At 39.7% G+C, this 16,198-nt stretch overlaps 1 pseudogene; it reads right to left on the reverse strand.

Annotated features, from left to right (window-relative positions):
• LOC141579937 (large ribosomal subunit protein eL8 pseudogene) overlaps nt 1-16,170 on the reverse strand; it is a 61,485-nt pseudogene extending 45,315 nt beyond the window's left edge.
• Between the last annotated feature and the right edge of the window lie 28 nt (nt 16,171-16,198).

Raw genomic sequence — 16,198 nt, forward strand, 5'->3', positions numbered from 1 at the left:
TTGAATGTTCTCTCTCCCATGCGCTTTTTTTTTTTTTAATAAGTGAAACTCTTTGGTTCGTCCTTTAACCGGGTTTCACAGAGCAGTTTCAAGGTTGCTTGTTTGAAGGTAAGCAGCAGGAGTCTTAAGAACTTAATTTTAAGAAATTCAAAGAGCAAAGAATGCACTTTGTTCTTTTAGTTTCTTAAACCTATATTTCACATCCTTTCATAATAATTTGTCTTTTATGGATAAAATATACACAAATCACTTAGGAAAAAAGGCATATGAAATGACCTTGGGCGATCAAGTTCTTCTGTTTTTAAATGGCATGCACAGTGTAATATTAAGATTTCTATATGGGAGCATTGCTAGCACATAGAACAGCTCAGAAAAAGAACTTATTATTTCTTGATTTTTCAGTTAAAAATAACGGCAAAGAAACTTACTCATAGGATTTCTTTTTTTAAGGTTTTCATTTATTAGTGCCTGGAAAAAAAAATGATATAGGCAAAATCCCAACATGATAAAACCAGAACGAAAGTAATAGTGGCTGGGGGAAAACCACTAAGTGAATTATTATGATCCTAGGTGCTAAAAAAGTATTCTTCCCTGGTTCTCTCATCTGACCCCACTACAGACTGGCTTTTGTCCACTTCACAGCACTTGAGCCATTAATGATCTCCTCCAAGCCAAACTGAATGTTCTCTCTTCTATCCTTATTCACTTTAATCCATTTGTTGCCTTTGTTCGACTCAACCACTATCTTCCTCCTCCTCCATAAGCCTCTCTTCTCCTAATTTTGTCTGATCCTTTAGTATTTCTTTTCTTTTCAATTTTATTGTATATTTTAAAAATAAAAATGAAAATGGTAATTAGAGAAGAGGGAAAAAGAATTCAATCCAAACACTATTATTTTATTGTATTTTTCCTCTGATTTTTTTCTTATTGGTTTTTATGTACTATGAATAGGATTTTGTATCCTTGATTTCCACCAAATTTTTAAAAGTTATTTCACGTTCCTATAAAAGTCCTCATAACCTCTCTCCTTAATTCCTCTTAATACTTTCCTATCTCTCTTTGACTTTCTTCTCCTAATCTATTCTGTTTCCCCATAGGAATTCACTTCTCTGCACTCTATCCCCATGCCAGCTAATCCACTGATGAGCCAAAAACTTTATATTCCACATTCTCCTTTTACAATCAAGTATCCCTTTTGTTCTAATGACATGGATATCATTTAAACACCCAAACAACTCCAGTGTGCTCATCAAAACCTTCATACCAAAATACTACTTATTCTGGAAGTTAATCTGGAAATTTAGATTAAAAAAATGTATTCCTCTGAAATGCCTAAAGCATGTAAACATTAAATTATGTCAATGACATTCGACATCTTTCCTCTAAATAATTCTGAAGATCTTTTCAAAGTTCCTAGAAAAGTAACAGGTAGATACAAGTACTTATCTATCTACCCATCAGTCGTTTTCAACAAGATTGATACTAGATTACGGTTTTCCAAATTCTTTTCAGATAATACTAGTGAAATACTAGTAGAAATTCTACTTTTTAAAAGGTGGTTCCATTAAACCTTAAATTACATAAATCTAAAAAGGTTTCTCTACTATAACAATTCTCAGAGCAGATAGGCACGACGGCTCTCATCTGTAATTCTAGCACTTTGGGAGTCTAAGGCAGGAGGATGCCTGGAGCCCTGGAGTTCGAGACCAGCCTGGCAATATAGGGAGACCCTGTCTCTACTGTAAAAGAAAGAAATAAAAAAAGAATTCTCAGAGTCATTAAAATACTAATCTCAGCACCTAGCATAATTGGTAGGTATTTAGTAAATGTTTGCTTATGACATGAATGTGAATTATAAATGTCCAGAAATACTACCTGTAACATTTCCCAAAAGAAAAGCAATTTATGTATTAAAGATATTTAAACAACTACTTAAAAGATTGTTTGTTGCAGTAGTGTTCAGACTAGTTAAAATCCCTCAACAATCCTGATGTCTGTAAACCAAGGGTTGGTTAAAGAAGCTACTACCGTACAATAAAAGAGCATGTAGCCGTTACACATTATGATACAGGTCAATATTTATTTATTTAAAGGTGGTCTGTCTCAAGGCTCTGTTGCCAGGCTGGAGTGTTATGGCAGGATCTTGGCTCACTGCAACCTCCAACTCCCTGGTTCAAGCAAGGTTCTCCTGCCTCAGCCTCCTGAGTAGCTGGGATTACAGGCAAGCACCACCATGCCCAGCTAATTTTTGTATTTTTAGTAGAGACAAGGTTTCACCATGTTTTCCAGGATGGTCTTGATCTCCTGACCTTGTGATCTGCCTGCCTCAGCCTCCCAAAGTGTTGAGACTACAGGCATGAGCCACCCTGCCTGGCCAGGTCAATATTTATTAACATTAAAAGATGTCAATGACATTTGAGAAAAAGTAGATCACAGAACAGTATAAAATTCTGCATGCAATCTCTCTATATAGAAAGATAGGTCACATAAAGTACCTATATGTAAAAGATGGCATGGATATAACCAAAAAGTTAATAGTAATCATCTTTGGTGCTGAGATTATATATAATTTTCACTCTGTATTTTATATTTTTATTATTAATCTCACAATAAATATGTCTTAGTTAGAAAAAGCAGTAAAGCTATTTCCACTTTTAATAAATATATAGGCCAGGTGCAGTGGCTCACACCTGTAATCCCATCACTTTGGGAGGCCAAGGTGGGTGGATCACCTGAGGTCAGGAGTTTGAGAGCAGCCTAGCCAACACAGTGAAACTCTGTCTCTACTAAAAATACAAAAATTAGCTGGGCTTGGTGGTGGACACCTGTAATCCCACTACCTGGGAGGCTGAGGCAGGAGAACTACTTGAACCCAGAAGGCAGAGGCTGCAGTGAGCTGAGATCATGCCACTGCCCTTGAGCCTAGGTAACAAAGTGGGACTCCGTCTCAAAAAATAAATAAATGTTAAATAGAAAAAAGTAGTGTTAACTAGACTTATACATTTCGTGGCCATTCCTATAAAACTACAGATAATAAATCAAATTATTTAGAAAACTTTTCAGAGTTAACCATTTTAATCACAAAATGATTTTTAAAATGTTCTATCTTGTTAATAACACCAAACACAAAATTAATGGTGAAACTTTGATATTAGAGTCTATTTCACTTCTTTGCATTTAAATTCTCAAGTGTTACTTGGATATCCAAAGAAGAACAACTTGAACTTCCCTGCGCATCTTGGAGTAAAAAGAGCACTGGGGTCCAAGACTGGATTGGCACTGCTCCTTGTTAGCTATATCTGTGAATAGGATATGTAACAACTTCAGCCTCAGTTTCCTTGACTCTAGCAAAGCTTTTGGACTAAACGATATATAGAATCCTTTAATCCAAAGTTGGATGATTTCATCTAAAATGTTTAATATAAGCTATGATGAATTTTTTGAAAATTAAATGAAATGCAGGGAGTTACTCAATGTGTTAAATTATTTTTTCTATCCTCTCTATGAGCTGTAAACATATAATAAGTATGCAAATAAATACATATATTTACTTTTATATCAGTTCCATGTAATGTACTAGATCTTATAAATTTGTATATACTTTACCCAGCAATTCTACTTTTAAGATTTAGCCTAACAAATTATTCAGGAATGTAAATCAACATTTTACTTGACAAAGATGCTTATTTTAACATTATAATAGAAAAAATGGACATCAACAGTATTTAAAAAGGAACTAGTTAAGCAGATGACAGAATATTATAGAATATCACAATATGAAGCCACTAAAATTATGTTGAAAACTATTTACTGGAAAGAGATTTACAACCAGGTTATAAAACAGCATGTACAATATAATCCCCTTTTTGTTATATGTATATGTGCATAAAGAAATATATTAAAAGATCTATAACAAAAACTTAACACTAGTAATCACTGGGTTGAACTTTGTTTTCTAAACTTTATATAATTAATATACAATGCTTATAAACCAATAAAATCAGTGGCCTTGTAATTTTTCCATAGTGTGTTTCCTAAGCATGATGGGTAGCATAAATCATTTTTGGTCAAAGACAAAATAGGATTCAATAAAACTCTATCAGTAAATGCTTGCTTAATATGGTAGTGTTAATAACACTGGCATCAAAGTGCCACATCACTCTTCCAAAAATAATGTAATTGAGGTAAGGAAAGAAATGAATTTTTTAAATGCCTTTAAATAAATGATAGTTTTCTATTTAATTACATGTGGCCTTATACTTCTTGATCCACAGCAGTCTTGTATATTAAATGGTGTAGACATGTATCCGTGTCCATGACCAAGACCTAAAATAAATCAAGGTGTCATGATTCCGAGCATTTAGCATAAATTTATTTGAAGACTCAACAACCTGGGTTAAGAAATAATTCCAGAGTAGTCTCTGCAATTCCAGAGTAGTCTCTGCAATTCATAACGTTCATGCTTCTACACTTCAGAGACCAGTAAAATGTCTTTTAAAAGGAGATGGGATCGGCAGGGTGTTGACAATTTTTATTTTGCCTAGAACATTACAAAGAATACAGCTGGGCATGGTGGCTCACACCTGTAATCCCAGCACCTTGGGAGGCCAAGGCAGGTGGATCACATGAGGTCAGGAGTTTGAGAACACCCTCGCCAACATGGTGAAACCCCATCTCTACGAAAAATAAAAAACAGCCGGGCATGGTGGCACATGTAGCTAGTAATCCTAGCTACTCGGGAGGCTGAGGCAGGAGAATCACTTGAACCTGGAAGGCAGAGGTTGCAGTGAGCTAAGATCATGCCACTGCACTCCAGCCTGGGCAACAAGAGCAAAACTCTGTCTCAAAAATAATAATAAAATAAAATAAAAATAATACCATCTACAACCTCCATTGTTCAGAAGGAAAAGATATTCTAACCTTGAAAATGTCCTAATCTGACATTTTTTTAAAAGTCCTTAAAAATGAGTCAGTTTAGCTTTATAAGTAACACACTGTGCTTTTTTCATTTTGCTACAGACAGGCAAAAACCATAGCAGAGACTGGCATTGCCTCTTAGGAGGCACAATTATCTAGTAAAGAGGTCCTTGTAAGAAAACACCCCAAGACAAACAGACACTATGTATATTTAGTCTAGCATCCATAAAGTTGTTAAAAAACAATTCAGAGAATATAAGAAAGTAAGCTGGGTTTAACATTACTTAGGCAAGGCAAAGGCAATTTTTTGGTTGAAGTTAATTTAAATAATAAAACATTAAAACTCACATAACCTTAATGATCTTCCTTCCCAGGCTTCCCAAACTTCAGTCATTTGTGTTTTGTCTTCACAATTTTTGGCATATTTGCATAACACCTGCACTATTATTTATTCAGTTCCTTTAAGTCTCTCTCCGAAGCAATAACATCTATGAAATCAGGGATTTGGTGGACTAGCTGTCCACATTTAATCACTCTGCCACCTAAAAGGATCCCACAAACACAAAGCTACTCTAACTTCCTCATTTCATTGAAGAAATGTGTTAAGCATATTAAGCATATTAAGTGTTTCTCATCTTACGTGAAGAGGACGGCAGAGCAGCTGATGGATTTCAGAAACAATAGCAAAACACAGGAGATTCTGTTTATGGCCCAATTGTCAGATTCATTACCTATAAATTACACCTACAACTTCAAAGATGTTAAAAGTTACCTGTCCCTCCTATTACTGATTTTTTGTTTTGTTTTGTTTTTCAGTTCTTAACATGGCTCAACACTCTGCCTTGTATTATCCATTAATCCAACAAATATTTACTGAGCACCTACTTTTGTGTCAGGCTCTACCCAGGGCTATAGCAGTGTGCAAAATAGACAAATATCCTTGACCTCATGAGGTTTTCATTCTAGTAGATTTTTATAGCTAGGTATATATCTTGTTTCTTCTTGTAGAATCTAAATTCTTGGAGGACAAGATCTGGTTCCAATTTAATTTTGGCTCCTCCACAGCACCCAAGAGAGCATTTTGCAGTTAAATCAATAAATGACTAAATAAGGAAAGGATACAAACGTTCTTCTATGGTTTATCATTTGACCCTGAAAGCTATACTTAATTATCATTTCCTTTTTTTTTTTTTTTTAAACTTGTATTTTAGGTTCAGGGATACATGTGAAGGTTTGTTACATAGGTAAACTTGTGTCACGGGGGTTTGTTGTACAGACTATTTCCTCGGCCAGTTATTAAGCCCAGTACCCAATAGTGATCTTTTTTGCTCCCCTCCCTCCTCCCTTCCTCCATCCTCAAGTAGATCCCAGTATCTGTTGTTTCCTTCTTTGTGTTCATAAGTTCTTATTATTTAGCTCCCATGCACAAGTGAGAACATGCAGTATTTGGTTTTCTGCTAATCATTTTCTCGTGTTTCCACGTAATCTATTTTTTCTCATCAGTATTAAATGTTTCTGATTTCACTTTACAGAGATAAGAAAAGACAGAGATGTAGTCTGTAGTAAAGGGAAACTAACAATGGATGTAAGAAGAAAATAAAAATTTCATCTGCTGTATTCAAAGTGCTATATTTCAGAAATATGAGCCAGTGAAATAAATGCCTGAATTTTAAAAATTTCAAAAAAAGTAGCATTTGGAATATATTCAGATAGGATATCTGCTTGACTTTTATGTACTTTCTAAAACATTTAAAATAATTATTAATACTTGAGCATTAAATTAAGCTGTAAAGATAAAGTTGTATAAATTCATTTGTTATCAAGCAAACAAAAAATCCTGGGTTTTTTTTTTTTTTTGGTTTAAGAAAATGTCATATCTACCTTTAATTTTAATCATTTCCCAAACAACAAACATTTAATGTTACCAATTTAACCCTTATTAGGGAAAAAACTAAGCCCCCCAACTTTTTTTTGAGATAAATTTTTCTTGCAATGTTGAAATAGCTTCCAATTAAGATAACATTTGACCATGTCAGCTTCCTCAACTCAAAGCTATGAACATTTTCCTCCTGTATTTTTATTTCCTCATGTAGAAGAAAAACTAGATTGATATATTCAAATTTGATGTCACGATTAAACCAATAAAACCAGTAGAAAAAGGTTTTCAGAATTTAAACATCACATCTCTCATCTTTTTTGTGGAATTTCCCTGCCCTCACATAAAATCAGTTGGAATTCCACAGAAGGACTGAAAAATCTGGCTTCATGTGAGATGTTGAAGCTCAGGAGCCTTCAGCAGTGAAGTCAAGTTCTGTGCCCAGCCCCCTCCCTCAGCCACTAGATGACACTGCCCTCCCCCCAGATAAGAAAGCTGTTAGCAGTTCTCACCGAGAGAAATATGCAGGACTTCTGAAATTTACCTTTGGTACTTTTTGGGGTGGATGGGGGTGGAGGGGGGAGATGGGGGAAGAAAAGCATAAGACTTTCTAGAGATAAAAATTTTAAAAGCTTACATGTCTAGTTCAGGACCAAATCTGTTATAATGTAGCCCTTCTGGGCTCTTTTTTGACTTTTAATTCAATTTTTAGTAGCTGGTCAGAGCTATTACATTGCCAGAATCATGAATACAAAGTTAGCTTAAGCTTTTCTCCCACCAATCCCCCTCAAATAAAAGAAGATATGGCTGGTAGTTAAAGAATTCATCAAATCTGACCCTCAAACAGTTATTTAAGATGACTTCTCTGGCTTTCTTACTCCTCCAGTTTCTTCTTCTGGGGTAACTGCCTGTAGTAAAAATGCTGCAATGCAGTTGAGATGCTGGTGTGAGGACTCTAAATTATGGGTTAGGGAAATTTTGCTTTTGCTGCACTTCAGCTTAAAAAGCAAAGGTTTTTCTCTATTCAACCCACAACCTTTGCTTGCCAGTGAGAAGGCAGAGAATTATCTGGGTGTCTTTTGGCCATCTGGATCCATAGGCACCCCAAGGTAACACTAATTCCATGACTAGGAAACTCTCATCACTTTTATTAATATAATTGTTTTTTAACTACTTCAGAATAAAGATTCTGATCAATAAAGCTATTGATCTCATTAAACACTTCATAGATTCACTAACTAGAATTATACATTCATTCTTTGGATATGGTGTCATAAAGTCTAGGAGCTAGTTCAAAATCATTAGCAGTGTAACATACTGTTAAAATTCAAGTGTCACCTCCCATCAAAACCTGATCAGCTCTTTCAGTACTCCAGTCACTTAGAACATGTTTCCAAATCTAACATGTAACAAGTATCAAGCTATCCACTAAGGAGAATATGAAATAAATAGAATATACAGTATTTCCCTCTGAAGACCTTTTAACTAACATGGGAATACACATAAAGATGTCGGGGGTGGGTGGGGCTTGATGATTATATGCCAACAAGGTACAGATAAGACTGACTTTAGGAAGTAGAGATTGTTATGGAAGAAACGTTTGGAGAAGGTTTCTCAGAATTCATAGAACTCAAGATGTGTACAATAGTTAAGGTTTGGGATTTTTGTTTTTTAGTTTTTTGTGTGTGTTTTTGTTTTGTTTTGTTTTTTTGAGATGGAGTATTGCTCTGTCTCCCAGGCTGGAGTACAGTGGCATGATCTTGGCTCACTGCTACCTCTGCCTCCCAGGTCAAGAAATTCTCCTGCCTCAACCTCTTGAGTAGCTGGGAATACAGGCACCAACCACCATGCCTGGCTAATTTTTGTATTTTTAGTAGACACAAGGTTTCACCATCTTGGCCAGGTTGTCCTTGAACTCCTGACCTTATGGTCCACCCGCCTCGGCCTCATACAGCGCTGAGATTACAGGCGTGGGCCACCACGCCTGGCCAGGCTTGGGTTTTTAAAGCCAAAAAGAGAGCTTGGCCTTGATGAGGCACATAATAAAGGGCAACTGGGAGTTCTTCAATCAAGTGTCATTATTAAAGCAGTTATTTTAAGACTATGTGTTTGACAGCAGTAGCAGAGGCATACGGAATAGGGAGAGACCTTAATGATGAAGCTCATCTGCAAACGCCAGTATTTAAGAAACTGTTCATTTCGAATGTTCATTTTCCCTGGGTGGTAGAAATGTCATCTTGTTAAGTTTCCTGGAGTCGCCTCTTGCATTTGACTGGCACAGTGATGCTAAGGCAGTGAGCGCTTGGCAGGGGTAGGAACATCTGGTCCTTGGTCATCAGACCACACAGATCCCTGGGTCATTCCTTGCTCTCATCCACAGCGGTGCTCTTGGACGGTGTCTTGGTCCATTCTGGTTGCTATAACAAAATGCCACGGCCATTTCTCACAGTTTGGAAAAGAGAGATCAAGGTGCCAGCAGATTCAGTGTCTGGCGAGGGCCTTTTCCTAACACATAGTGCCTTCTTGCCTCACTGTGAGAGGCCCAAACAAGCTACCCCGGGCCGTTTATGTAAGGGCACTAATCCCATTCATGGGGGCCATGCCCTCATGGTCTAATCACCTCCCAAAGGCCCCAATTCTTAACAGCACATGCTGGAGGTTAGGATTTCAACACAGGAATTTGGCAGGGAAGAGGTGCTACGTGGGGAGTGGCACAAACATTTCAGATCACAGATGGCTAACTTGTCTACTCTGGTGCTCTTCTTGGGTGCATGGGAAATCACTCTCCTGTTTCACATGAAGTACTTCAGTCATTTCTCCTATCCACTGAATTTCTATTACACAGGGAGTCAGGGGGTTAATGTAAGACTAGGACATAGGTCAGCCTTGTTCTGAATCCCCTCAAACCCATGGAGGGGTTGATTACGTCGCCTCACTCATCCAAGGTTCAGTCTGGAAGGAGACTATGGTACATGCCTCTTTCTCAGAGAAGTATCCCAACTTCTCTCTGGCTTTCCTTCCGATTCTCCCTTATCACAGGCCTGGAGAATCTTTTCTGGCAGAGGGAGTCCTGGCCCCTGTATCATCCTGAATTTCCCAGGACTGGAGCCCTGAGTCCCCCAAGTCCTTAGGTTTTTGCAATCCAAAACCTTAGACTTTTGAATATAAACCCAGGGGCCTTTTCACTCTTATTCTGCAATATCATTTCTTCTCTAAGCCAATGCCACTGACTAAATGGGAAGTTAATGGTAAGGGGTAAAAGGAAACACAGAGTTGAAATGTATGATCCCTGGCTAATATCTCAAAATTTTAACCTACTCTGCCGTTGCGAGGCTATGCCACAAAACCAGGTATGAAGCCTTAAGGGCTGAGTGGCATTAAGAATGGAAATAAAAGATTATACAAGAATTATAATGAAGGAAGAAATCACAAGATCTTGCTTGGGGAACAAACACAAGGCTGAAGTGGGGAGGAAATGAACTGGAGGGACTGGATGGAGGGGATCACGCCATGACGTCAGTTGTCCTTGGACATCGTTTCTTTCTTCTTTTATAAATTGAGACGGAGTTTTGCTCCTGTTACCCAGGCTGGAGTGCAGTGCTGTGATCTCGGCCTACTGCAACCTCCACCTCCTGAGTTCAAGCCATTCTCCTGCCTCAGCCTCTGGAGTAGCTGGGATGACAGGCGCCCGCCACTATGCCCGCTAAGTTTTTTTGGATTTTTAGTAGAGACGGGGTTTCACCATGTTAGCCAGGCTGATCTCAAACTCCTGATCTCATGATCCACTTGCCTTGGCCTCCCAAAGTGCTGGGATCACAGGTGTGAGCCACTGTGCCCAGCTGGACATATTTTCTATCGCTCATATTCTGTCTTCTACTTTCTCTTCATTTGCCCCAATTACTGGGTCCTGTTTATTAAAAGTTCTTCAAATCCATGTCTCTCCTTCCCATTGCCACTGTCACTGGCCTTGTTCATGCCAGTAACATCTCTCCTCTGGGCCCTGTATTGCATCGGGAACCTTACTTCTCTCTGTCTCTTCAGCCCCTTCTAGTGAATTCTCTATTTAGCTATAAAATGACCTTTCCACAGCAACACTCTGATCATGTCAGCCAGAATTCTCTCACAGTGCCTACACAGTGCCATCTAGCTCCTAGGCTTATGGCTTTTGTCATGGGGCCCACTCCTGCCCATCCACCTTCACCCCAAGTACTCCAATGAAAGTTATAGCTCTGGCTGAACAGAGAGGCAGCATGGTAGAGTGGTTCCGAGCCTGGACTCATCGCTAGACAGCTTATTCACATGTGTTACTTCTGTGATTCGGTGTTCTCCTCTATGGAATGCCATTAGGATTATATAAGAATATATTTTAAAGTTGCACCTGGTACACAGCAAGAGCTATGGAAAATTTTGTTATGTAAAAGAAACATCGTCCACTGGACTGTCAAAGTCTCTCCTACCTCAGTGAATTTGCACTGTTGGTCTTGTTGGTCTTTATTTTTTATTTTTGAGACAAGGCTTAGCTCATTGCCCAAACTGGAGTGCAGTGGCATGATCAAAGCTCATTGAAACCTCCGTCTCCCAGGCTCAGAGATCCTCCTGCCTCAGCCTTCTGATTAGCTGGGACTATAGGAGCATGCTACCATGCCCAGCTAATGTGTTACTATTGTTGTTGTAGAGATGGGGTTTCATCATGTTGCCCAGACTGGTCTCAAACTCATGGGCTCAAGTGATCTACTCACCTTGGCCTCCTAAATTGCTGGGGTTACAGGCATGAGCCACCATGCCCAGGCCTGCACTGTTAGTCTTAAACCCATTTTGGGAGCCTTGCTTTCCCTTGGTCAATCTTTCCTCTTCCTTCTAGAAGCTAAAATGTCAGGTTATCTGTGAAGCCTTCCTACTGCACTTTGTTCAGCTCCCTATTAAAATTTTACTGGATTATAATTTTATTAGCTCCCTGTGGCTGCTATGACAAATTATCATAAACCAGGTGGCTTGAAACAACAGAAATTTATTCTCTTATAGTTCTAGAGGCCAGAAATTAGGTGAACAGGCTGAAATGAGGGTATTGGCAGGGCCATACTCCCTCTCAAGGCTCTAGAGGAAAGGTGCTCCTTGCCTCTTCCAGCTTCTGGTGGCTGCCAGCGTTCCTTGGCCCATTACCATATCGCTATCATCACTGCCTTCATGGTCACACTGCTGCCTTCTCTCCTGTCTGTGTCAAATTTCCTTCTGCCTCTCTCATAAGAAAACTTGTGACTGCATAGAGGGCCCACCTGGATATTCCAGGATGCACTCACTCTCTCAAGATCCTTAAAACACATTTGTAAGACCCTTTGAAGCCATATAAGGTAACATTTATAGATTCTAGGGATTGGAACCTATTATCTATGAGTGCCTCACTCAGCACTTCATAACTGTTTACACTAATGTTGGTCTTGACTCCTGGTATGACTAGAGGCCATCATAGTTTAAGCATATAATATGTCCTCAATAAGTGACACGTAGATGTAGAAGTAGGTTATACAGCATCTGGGTCTTTGCTCCTGTCCTTGGGATGCCTTCTTTGCTAAGGTTTCATTTCCCTAGGCCAGAGCTATTTCTTTCATGTACTAATCTGTCTTTGGAAGGATCTTTCACTCACAAATTAGATCAACTTCTAGGTTAGAGAAATTAAGCAAAGGGGTTTTCATCCTTGTACCACTTCTCCTGAGTTTCAGTGAGGCAAAGTAACCAAAAACTCCTTTGAAACTCCACACTTCCTACATTAAGGAACAGAGGTAGTAAGAAAGGCGGATGGGTCCTGGCCGCTCGAAGACTTCTTTCATGAAATGTGAGATTACAGAGTGGCAGAGTGACAAGTATGGGCTTCATGAAGAGCGCTGTCATCAGTCTCCCTGGGCTGGTTTACTGCCATTCTTTGGCTGTTTATTTTAAACACAGTTTTCTTCGTAATTTAATCTCCTAAATTCACGGCTACTGCCTCACTGACCATTTCCCCATCTCAAGTCATTTAAGTTGATCACAGGGATTTTTCTGAAATGAGGCAGTTTCCTTTCCAGTGTCCTCAAATCACAGACACCTCCACCCTCAAGAGTAAGCCAGCACTCATCTGGAAAGGCAAACCAATAGTCCGAATTCAGTAGTTTTTCAGAAAGTACAATTCTGAAAGACAATTCAGAAGTCTTTTAGAAAGTACAATTCTGTATAATTGCTTTTTTCTCAGCTGTGGAAATATTTCCCCCTGAAAGTGGAAAAAGTTACTCGCAGTAAAAAAAAGTAAACAGGTAGACTACTTTGCACAATTAATCCTCAAAACAGTAAACTGTCTACTGTATTATAATTGTTCACTTCCATGTCAGTCTTTTCATCTTTTTGTTGGTTAGAACCCCCAGAAATCAGACAGATTTAGAAAACTTAGAATCTAAAAATGTATGTAAGATTTGCCTACGTAGGTTTATATTCAGAAACTTCTAAGGTTTGAGAAAATTCTTTCTTTTACATATACTATCCTCTTGTAATAAAATAAAATTGTTGGGATCAATTTAGGAAGCATGACTAGAGTAAAGCTTATCTAACATAGTGGTCTGGAACCTACTAAAGGCTTTTTATTGCTTGAGTAAACTCCGGTAGCCTGGCCAGGAACTATTTACTTCCTAAGTCACCCTGAGCAACACTTTCCTTCCAGCTCTGTGCAGTGATTTCTTTTAGTTTTCATACATACCTCTTCCAAACAATGGAACTTTGCACATGCTGTTCCCCTGCTTTGAATGCTAGTCCTTTCTCTTCTTTTCTTGGTTAAATACTATTAATCCGTTAGATCTTAGGTCAAGCATTACCCTCTCCAAAAAGCTTTCCCAGACTAGGTCAAATCCCCTAAGCTCAGCCTTGGCACGCACATCAGACCCCTGACAGTTTGGATTAATCTATGTGATGATCTGGTAAGTGTTTACCTTTTTCCACCAGACTGTGCAAGTACCATGAAAGCAGAGAATGAGCCCGTTTTTGTTACCCTTATATCACCAGCTGTTACTACTACTCCAGGAGCACAGGGAGAATGTAAAAAATATTTAAAGGCTGAATAAATGTCATGCAATCTCATGTTCATTCTGCCCCTGCATTGTTAGGCAAGGTATTTAACTTCATGGGGCCTTACCTTCCTCGTTAGTGAGAAAATGTCTCTTCCATTTCAGAAATTCTACGGTATTTATGGCTCCCATGTTGAACCTACAGGATTGATCAGGCTAAAGTTAGAAAATTAACACTATCTGCTATCTGCCTGTCTTACACCTCCTCATCAAGAAAAACTATATGCCTAAGCAAGAAACCGGAGTTACCCTTGATATCTACTCCTTCCCTAATGCCACTGCCTTGATTCTGATTTTCTTTACCTCTCATTTAAAAAAATTGCAAATGCCTTTAATGGGTGGTCAAGTTCAGTTTCTCTCTATTCCCCAACCCAGCCAGTCCATCCACAATCCTGCCAGCAGATCAATCTAAAACACTGGACTCAGTGTGGCACCCCTCGGCTTAAACATTTTCACTGGCTTTCCCATGGCCTCTGGGACAAAACTCACTTCTGGAGAAGACGCTCTTCAGCTGTTCCTGCCCCATTGCCTGTCCTCTCCTCCAGATGCTCAGGAGGACCCAACTACGAGCTCTGTTCTTTCAGGGTCTTCTGTCTTTGTATGGAGTTCTCTGCCCAGAAAACTCTTCTCCCACCTCCACTTGGCAAAATCCTGTCCATCCACCAGGCTCAGCTCTAATGTTACTTGAATCTGACGCCTGTCTTGACTGTTTCCCAGGCTAAATCTGTCACTCCCTGCCTGTACTCTTACAAAACATTTTGTACAAGCCACCGTAACTGTGCTTATCCGAGTGAACTGTGTTTCTGCAGCAAAACACGATGGTTAGGAGGATGGACTTGGAAACCGAATTCTGTAATTTATCATGTGGCCTTGGAAAAATCATTCCTTCTGGGTCGTAGTTTCCTCCCTAATGTTGGGAACGAAGGGCACAATACCTACGCATTAGGCTGTTGTAAAGATTAAATGAGATAATGTGTTTAATGGTGGAGTACAATGCCTGGTCCACGGTACTCAGTAACTAATGGTATTATCAAACTTGAGTGTGCCAAATGCAAGGACCTAGGACTACCTTTTGTCCATCTTTGTACCCCAGTGCCTGGCCACATAGTCGATGCTTCTTAAAATGCATAAATGAAAATAGTATTTTAAGGTCCTTTCCTTGAAGAGGGTTTAGAGGCTTATTCAGTTTGCCACCAATAAGGACTTTTTTTGTTTCTTTTGAGACAAAAGTCCTTGCTCTGTCACCCAGGCTGGAGGATAGTGGAGTCATCACAGCTCACTGCAGCCCTGACTTCCCATGCTCAAGCAATCAGCACCACTTGAGAGGTGGTTAATTTCCACTCCCTCCCTCCAGAGCTGGTGTCTCTATGTTGCCCAAGCTGGTCTCCAACTCTCCAGTTCCTGGGCTCAAGTGATCCTCCCACCTTGGCCTCCCACAGTGTTGGGATTACAGAGCTGAGCCACCACACCCAGCTGATAAAGACATCTTACTGAAATACCAAAAATTCCACTGATCTTACATCTCCAAATCAAATTCATCCTTTACCTTTGCTAAACAAGTCCTGAACTGACAGAGGTAACTGAGGTCCTAGTTTGAAGTAGTGTTTTCTGCTAAATGATCTCGTCACAATTTTAGTCTTTACTGAATGTACATCAATTCCAGTCTCCGCATATCCTATGTGGAACACGAATTCTATTTTCCTTTCTCATATGAAAAGGAACAGCATGCATGGATATAGGATTTACATTTCAGGTTTCGTGGACTTTAAACCCTCTAAGTGACTCCTAACCCAAGTGACTTTTCTAAGATCACAGTTGGTGGGTGGCCAAGCACATGAGAACCACTGCAAACTGTAGCGCAGTGTCCTGGACACCGTCCACAGCATCGCATTATCCCCCAACAGCCTAAATTCCTTGAAGGCAAGGTTCGCTCCGGCTTCCTCTGCAACGCTCGCAGCGTGCAATAGACTCGGAGAGCTGGGCTGGCCGGTGCTTTTCCTCTTCCGTCCAAGTAATTCCTCCAGAGGAGCAGAGGGCAAACTACGTTCCCATTAAAGCCAGAAGGTTTAAAAACCTCTAACCTTGGAAAAGCACACTTCAACCCTCGGCACACCAAACTTCTCTATCGTGGCTTCCCTCTGCCCCTTTCTCCTTGGCGTTCCTCGTTCACTCCCTCTAGGGTCTTTATAAGGGCAAGTGAATGTAGGGTTGGGAACAGGCTTCGCCCCGTTCTATTTACCGGGGGCGGGTCATCCCTCGGGCCAGGCCGACCTCCTAGGGGTGGGCCTTGGATACCTACCCCCGGCAGGTGACCCCCTTC

The sequence above is a fragment of the Saimiri boliviensis genome, chromosome 14, assembly GCF_048565385.1.
Source record: "Saimiri boliviensis isolate mSaiBol1 chromosome 14, mSaiBol1.pri, whole genome shotgun sequence".
Classification (NCBI taxonomy): Eukaryota; Metazoa; Chordata; class Mammalia; order Primates; family Cebidae; genus Saimiri; species Saimiri boliviensis.